We start from the raw sequence: 9,031 nt of genomic DNA on the forward strand, positions 1-9,031 counted from the left end.
ATGCACTTAGCTGGCCTTACATTTCTCTGCAGTTAGTAGAGAGTCACCACCATGACTGAATCTGCTGAAATGCACTGTCCAGAAGTAATGAATAAATGATATTCTCTCTTAAGCAGGTTGCTACTTTGGAGGCCTTACTAAATAAATATAGGTACTTTAGGTAACATGTCTGGAAACTAGGAGGAGATGTGCATTTGCTGCTTTGTTTTGTTGTGGAGTGTTTTTTGTGTGTTTTGTAATTTATCATAAAAAAATAGAAAATGGTTTTGACCAATGCTTTCATTCCTTTTAGAAGTCTGTTTTACAGATATTGCATTTACAGATAGAGGCTTCTTCCCCCATCTTATTTAGCAACGACAGCAAAACAGATCAGTACTCGCGTAATCCCATGCCATACTGCCTTTATCCTAGGAAGCACCATCTCTGTATTTCATTTCTAACAGTTGAATTTCTTGCATGCAGATATATATGTAGCTTATAAAGTAACATATTTCCAATAGAGATTTGCTCATGTTGATTTCCAATTCAATAATTTGAATTTTATTTCCATTTTAAAATGCTAATCATATTCTATATTTTTATATATATTTTTATATCATTTTATATACCTTTTATATCATATCTTTTATACACATATCTGGATGGCTGGCATGTAATGTCTCAGTACTTATTCTCTATCCACTTCACTTGGTTTTGCTCTGTTTTTTGTTTTTTGTTTTTTGTTTTTTTGTTTTTTCTAATTTCTATATTACTTTTCAAATACTCTGTTGCTGGTTTTCCGCCCTAGAACACGGTAAAAAGTTAGAACTCAGATGGCAGTTGTTGCTTGCACCCTATGTTCGGTTGAAAGTGTCACAGTTTTTCTGAAAGAGAATATGAAGATGCTGAGTGACATGCATTGGTGTTTAAACCTTACTGCCCTCCTGCTTGCTTCCCTGTACAAAGTCACACTGCCTCAATTCAAGCTGTCATGAGCAAACAACTTGAGCTGCTTTGCTAACCAAGGCTCTCCTGGGAAGTTGCCTCATTCAGGGTAGATACATTAATGACTGAACTAGGAAAGGCAGGGAGGCATAACTCATTTTGTCAAATCCTAACTTAGTACATGCAGATTTCCCAGATCTGTTAGAGGACCCAAATTTGATATTGGTGTTTGAAGAGCATGCATGCTCTGCTTCAATCCAAATATCTAAACAGCACAGTCTGTGGAGCAAAAGATGTGAAATTCCTCCTAAATCAAAAGAGCTGCTATGCTGAGCTCTGTAAATGCTCATTTTCTTTTCACTCCATTCTTTGCAGGAAATGAAGTGTTGATTTAGTATCCACAGTGATTACTGTACTGTTCCTGGTGATGGAATGGGACTGACAAATTATTCTGCATCCAGCCAGCTACTGAAGGCATGTTATAGATATGTTCAGCATGACCTGGAGGAAAAAAAAAAAAAAAAAAGGTCTGCTTCCTTACAGAAAGGGTATAAGAACAAAACCTATGAGGCTTTGCTTCATTGCAGCAAATATTTTTCCCATGATTTTTTTTTTCTAAGAGAAAAAATTTCACCACTAGCTTGAGACACTGCATATATATGTAAAAAAACCAAGAACTATGTTGTACACATGTTGCACTGGAAAACGATTAGATTTTCCTGTAAGAAGCTAATAAAATAGCTATGTTCTCACATAAAACAAAGACTAACAAAAGCTTTCCAGAATGCTGCTGTATTCATGAGCAGGAATATGGGGAAATAACTTCCAATCTTATCATACAAAGAATGGTTTATATAGGAATAGCAAACATTTTAAACTTGGAAAGCAGTCAGAATTGAGAATACTCAGAGAAAGCAGTCATTTAGCATGAAGTTCTCTTTAGTATACATTTTTCTTAGGAAATCCTCCCTATCTAGTTTCACTGGGCTACTGTTTCTGTATTACGGTAGAGTTTGAATGTATTCAAGCTTATTAGTAAACTTGGACTGCATTTAGACTTGCTGGCATCAGTGGAAACAAATGTAAAATTATACATCATTGAAAATAGTGAGGTGACAATAGAATCACAGAAAATCCAGAGTTGGAAGGGACCTATAGAGATCTTCATGTCCAACGTCCAACCCTATGCAGGACAACTTAAAAAACAAACCCTATGTCTGAGAGCTGTTTGAATTGTCCGGGCATTCCTTGAGCTCCAGCACTTGGGGCCATGCCCACTGCCCTGGGCAGCCCTTTCCATGCCCACCGCCCTCCTGTGCAGACCCTGTCCCAAACCCCCAGCTGCCCCTCCCCTGACACAGCTCCATGCCCTTCCCCCCGATCCTGTCGCTGTCACAGAAAGCAGAGCTCAGCGCTGCTCCTCTGCTCCTATGAGGAGCTGCAGCCGCCGTCAGGTCTCTCCTCAACTCCTCTGCTCTGTGCTGAAAACACCGAGGGACCTGATCAGCTCCTCACACATCTTTCCCTCAGACCCTTCACCAAGGTGGTAGGGAGAATATATAACATAGATATATAGCTGATATTTTGGTGAGTAAAAGAAAAAAAAACAATAACACAAACAAAAAGAAAGCGAGAAATAAATACATGCTATTCACATTCACATTCTGTTCAGTAATATCTACTCCATCACTCCACTTGCAGCAACAATGAATCCTTCAAGAAGATTATGAGTCAGAATGGCAATTCTTTCTCACTGAGAGTTATATACAAAATTCAGGAACCCTAACCTGAAACATGACTAACTGCTCTATTCTTAATAGGCATAATCTGAGAATGAAATTCCTATTATCATAGGAACAGTCACATTTTGATTATATTTTGCCTGGCTTGAATGGTTGCAAAGGCAAAGAACATCTACACAGTTGTTACTGCTTTTATTCTCACAGAAAAAGTATTCCAACAAAACATAGCCCACTCAGGTTCACTAAACATACCATACATATAGGCTCCATATGCCTACTAATATGCAGGCCAGGCATTAACAGTAAGACCTGTTCTTATCTCAGTAAAATATACCATGGGGTAAAAAGCAAAGCTCTGTTTTTATATCTTCCTCGTGGCTGCTATCCTGTGGCTTAGAGTGAAAATCATTAAGTTCAAATAATTTGCTGTGGCTCATCTTCATAAAAGGGCTGTCTGAAGTAGAGTACAGATTCAAGTACACCTGTCACATATGACTCCCACCGGTGGATAATCCCTGTGTTAACTGTCCTCCACAAAATGTCTTTTTGATGGTACAGAAAGAGCTCCTTTCACTGATTCTGAACAGGAAAAAAATGAGTGTTTTGCTCTCTTAAGCATTTAGGATTTGGGTTCTATGCCTTCCCGAACAGGTGAGGAGATAGAGGATAAGGAGACTGGAAGTGAGTTATGTTTCTTTCAACAGTTTACTGTGCTTTCTCTCTTAGAATAGCACTGTCCAGATAAACAGATCTTAACATCTGCTCAGAAACTTCATTCCTGTAGGAATTGGAGGAGTTTGTGGTTAAGACACTAGCCTAATTTGAAAATGACTCCTGCTGCACACCAGACGGTTTTGGAGAGGTTTTATGTATCAACCACTTAGTATCTTTAAAATATATAAATTATATTCAGTGAAGATTATAAGGAAAAAGTGAGACTTTTTGTGTGATCAGCATAGCTGTGCCGATTTCCAAACTACGTGGAACAGCTAATAATGTAAAACATCTTCAGTGAGAATTAATCATGAATATATCTATATAATTTACCAGCACCATTTTCCTAAATGCACCCAAGAACTTGTTAATGCCAAGAAGCTAAACAGAAATCCAATACTTTCTTTGTATTGCATGATTTACTACATCTGTTTTAAAAGTAGGCCTTTCAATTTCGTGAACAAATACTAAATACACTCTGGGGATAATTTCCATTGGATTTCTCAAGCTTATCCATTTACTTAAAGCATTTAAGGGTGAACCATTCAGCAAACATTTCCTCTCAAATGCTATTAGTAAAACAGTATAAAAGGTACTGTATCTTTTTACAGTCAAAGAACATATTGCTAAGCATATGGTCAACCTGTAAACCAGCTATCTCAAAATTTTTAAGTAGATCAGAAGGAAGCACAACAAAAAAATAATTTAAAATTGAGTTAGACAAATCACAATTCTGACTTGAAGAGTTAAGAAATCATTAAACTAACAACAGTCAGACACCAACTTGTGGTTTCTTACAAAATTCCAGTAATGGATCCATGCCTCTCAACTTCTCTATTATATAGTGATGCAGTCATAGCAAACTGCATGAAAGAATATTAAGAGGTCTTCAAAAGTCATTCTGTGAAAAGTTTTGACGTAAGATAGTACAAAAAAACTCCACAAAATTGAAAATTAGAAAAAAATACCAGTGTTCCAGATAATTTTCATTCCCATTTGGTTACTGAGATTGAGAAGATGATTTTAATCTCATAATCTAAATTCTATAAAATATGATAACTACAGTATGCCATAAGTGATATGCTGTTTAGAGCTGTTAAGCTGTAAAATATATTACTGTACTAGCAGGTAAAAGTTCTGCCTTTGAAATGCTGCATTTGGAAGCGAAATGCTGTTTCAACTATTATCACTCATCCATGTTTACAACTGAACCTGCCAGAGATACTGTAACATATACTGATGAGAAAAAAGATGTTTTTACTTTCCTATATACTGAACACTTGTAAGAATTCAAGGTTCACGTTCGCAAAAATTATTGAAGAAAAGCTGAAAAGAGATAAGATGGATGGGTGAGTCTCAAGTGCTTGGTAATATCTAACCTCACCTTTTGAATGAATAGTAGTAAGTTCACAAGATTACTGGTGAGATATTAAAGGCAATGGTCATGAATCTCAAAAAAGCTTACTGTGTGACTCACAGAGTATTAAGAAAATTATTAGGAAATCCAAAGTGGAAGAAGACTATGATTGATACACTGAAGTTCTATGAATCCACCAGACAAAAATGAGTTAGTGCTCTACATGGAGCAGAGCATAATTTATTTTCTGTCTCAGTAAAAACTTGTTAATGCAGCTTTAGTTACTTTTGCACACCGGTATTTTCACTCTCAAAGAAAACCTTTAAAATATAAAAATACTTTACATTGTTTACTTTTCATCTTTATTCCTAACTCCTACTTATTCTGTTTTCTACCTTTTACAGCCCTGTGCTTGACCATGTATGACCCTTTGACATCTCAAACAGTTTGACAGGGAGAGATTGAATATACTGGAAAACACACAAAGATAAGGCAAACTTTTGTATCTAACAGATGTGTTAGCGAGCAGTAACATTTCAAGTTTATCTACTGAAGAGCTGGGCTGTACACAGGTACAACTAATACACTGAATGAAGCAGGAGCTAGAAGATTTGTTTAATCAGGCCTATGATTTTTAAGACTGTTTCTATTTAGAATTGCTCTAAAGATAAAACTTTTGGTATTCTGTGTATTGCTCTTTTCTGATTGAACTCCTTTTAAGGAGTTATGTTATTACAATCGGAGGCGAGGCATGGAGGATTCATATACAGCCATTAGTGGTTCAGTTCTTATTTCTCGTGATGAGATTGTGATTGCACATGCAGAGAACTTGCTTTCTAGAGAGGAAGCAAACATTAAAATGGTGAGAGGAATCTCTGCCGAAGGCATTATTGCTTACTCCTTGCTATGTTTGTAACCATGAAAGTCCAAATAACTCTGCTCATATGTTTTCTTTTGTTAAGCATTGCAGCAGATCACTTCTTTTTCTCATCCTGAGGCTCCAACAGCTTTCATGGTTATTTCATTTCTCTTTTTCTACCTGCTGAACGTTTTCTGCAGATAGGTACTTTTCTTGACTATACTGTTAGTATATAATAGTCTTTGGCATTTTCACTATTGTGCCATTATATTCAATGGAAAAATGCTTCAAGAAGTTGCAATTTGGCTGCTATGTTTTCTTAGGGCCAAATGGTTTCCTGGTGCACAAAAATCATGAAAAAGCAAAAATGCACTCAGTATCTATGCAGACTGACATGTCAAATGAAAGATACATCTACAGATAGGAAGAAAACGTGTCTCTGTGTCCTGGGAACTGTATTTACCAGCTGTTGTTCCACTGCAAACAAGAATTTGCTAGGAGGTTCGGCGTTACCTTTTGAACAACTTTCCAGTCCATGTTTCAGGAAGCATTCTGACTAGAGAAGCTAATCCCAAACTTAACTCTATGTTTTACACCACCTTTAAGGGCTGAAGCACACTAAGACACATTTAAATAAATAAATACATACATACATACGTACATACATATATATATAAAAGAAAGCTTGAAAATGTGGCACAGTTAATTGTTTGTGGGGAACACAAAAACCCAGCCATGGAATCTGAAGAAACTGGTCCTTTTAGAAAACTTCAAGTATGGTGGTACTTTAAGGAAGATGGACTAAATCCTTCTTGTCTGGTGCTGTAAGAGTTCATCTCAAACTATTTTTAGCATGTGGTCTGAAAAATTTAATGTACGCACTCAAGAAATGGTAATGAAATTGGACTTGCAGCCTTGAGCAAATTACTTATTGTGTCTTCACAATTTCAGTCATCATAAAATAACTAGTAAGACCAGAAATTTGCATATTCTCCATGATAGCTACCTAAGCATCAGTAGCAACAAGATTGACCATATCTGATTAAAACAGTAAGCCACAAATTGCTCCTTGGTTTGGATATTCTAGTAGTATTCAATAGTATTTAATTACATACACTGTCTTTGAGATATCTATGTTCTTTGAAACATTCATAATAAAAACAGATAGAGCACTCTAAGAAAGAATTGTATCTCTATCCATTTCTGTTTCTTTCTATCTAATGTAGTTGAAATAATTAAAAAAAATATTTAGTCTCTTCCCTCTGTAAGATAGAAGAACACAGTGTCTTTTAAATACAAACTTATATTTCTGACATCAAAAGTCTGTCATACAAATCTGAGAAAAAAAATCAAATATAAAATACATACCGGCCAGATGTGTGAAATATAAACAAAATAAAAAATTGCTTATATACGTGTTTGAAGATTCTGGTCATAATAGCCAAAATAATTTTGAGTTTTCAAAACTCACGTAAATTAAAACTAGTCTTTCAAGTGACTGAAGTGTACAAAATTACTGTGAAAATTCTGGCCTTTATTCTTGATTTTTCTCATGTAGATTCTTTATATGCTATAGAATTAACTCTGTTATGATTAGGAATTCAGAGTAGGTATTCAGTCCCTTTCTAAATTATATGGGCATATATTACTTTAAAAAATTAGGAGCAGTCTTACCAAATCTAGGGGGTTCCTTCCAAATGTATAATTGAAATAGAATAAATTGTACCACACTGGCCTCCACATCAGTGATGAAAATAGTAAGTTACTGTGAGACAAATACATGTAATTATATGCAGAAATCATGAAAATGAGAGAAGAGAGGAAACAAACCTGGAGAGTGGTTTATTGCCTTTATAAACATCAGAATGTATTTATCTTGATGCTAAAAGGGAGCTTACTTTGCTGTTCTTTGCAATAGCATCTCATAGAAATGTTCTGTGTTGATCAATCTTTGCAAGGAGTGGAAATCAGTAGACAGGGATAAAGCTAAAAGGGATAAACAATGCTGCCATGCCCTCCTCCTGACAGAACTGTATTTTCTGCACTTCCCCTCTAGTATTTTTGCCATCAAAAGGAAGGATCTGGTATTATATGATTTGTCCATGAGAGCATGGAATGACAGGATTTTTATGAAGACTCCAGAATGCATAGTTAAAGTTCAGAGGTGAGGAGGAATAAATTGATTGCCTCTCCTGAAGAAAAAAAAAAAGAAAAAAAAAAAGAAAAAAAAAAGAAAAGGACATGTTCCTGATTATACTAAGTAATGTTCTGTATGCATCAGTCAGAACTGTTAGTCCTTACATCCTAATGAGATCAAGAGAATATAAAAGACAACAAGAAGAGACATTTGAAATTTTATTGAGGTTGGGAGATTTTTGACTTGGTGAAAAATGGCCTGATATAGGCCAATTCAATTAAAACACTATTGGAGTGCTATTCTATTAGGCCAATCAAACAGACAGCTATTTTGGATATTAAGTTATTAAATTCTGTTCCTGAATATGATTTTCTTTAAATGTACTCGCAGAAAATTAGCATTATTGAATTACTGGTTTATGAAAGCTATTACTATGAATTCAAATATGCAGTTTTATAACTTAAAATAGAAAAAATGAGAAGGATATTCAATGTTTGTGGATTTTGTTTCCATTCCACCGAATATTCTTACTGCATTTTCAGCAAAGAGAAAACAAATGAGCCTTGAACTCATCTGTAGTTCCTTTCACTATTGAAAATAGAACTGAATGTTACACAGCTATTGGACACTGCATCCAGTTACTGATTCTGGTGCTAAGAAAATGTGCTAAATTCTATTTGCAATACCCAAAAGATTCATACAAAGGAGATACATTTTGGACTACTGTACAAGAGATTATCCATTTACTCACATTTCCATAAGGAGAAAACACAAGTATTATTGCAAATGTAAACCTGTAGAAGGTTCATTTATGAAAAGCTGATTTGTATTCTGAGACAATATCATTCTGCATGTAATTTTAGAATTGGTATATTCAATACAGTCATAAAAAGACACATGTGTACCCTTCACCTTCTCAGCCATTAGGCTTATTCATCAATCACTGATTTATCCTCACTTATAGTCTTTCTTGTTGACAGGAATAAAGTGATAGACAGCAAACTGTAGTGTACTTGTCTCCACTTGACATCTCTTCAGAGAAGTACCCTTAGTGAACTCTCTCTCACCGTTGTTTCAGCCCTGTCAACACAGTTTTAGAAATATAAGTAACATACAATTTTAAGCAACACCTGAACTGTCTATGTTGTTTGTCTTCCTAGCTTTTTATTTATCTGTCAGTAATGCAGTGAGCTATCACTGAAGATTTTTGTAAATAAGAGGTCACATGTGATTTCAAGACAATGAAATTCCATTTATTTAAAAACATTTCCACAGATAAACATGTATTTCTTGTAAGA

The sequence above is a fragment of the Gallus gallus genome, chromosome 1 (genome assembly GCF_016699485.2).
Source record: "Gallus gallus isolate bGalGal1 chromosome 1, bGalGal1.mat.broiler.GRCg7b, whole genome shotgun sequence".
In the NCBI taxonomy this organism is placed as follows: Eukaryota; Metazoa; Chordata; class Aves; order Galliformes; family Phasianidae; genus Gallus; species Gallus gallus.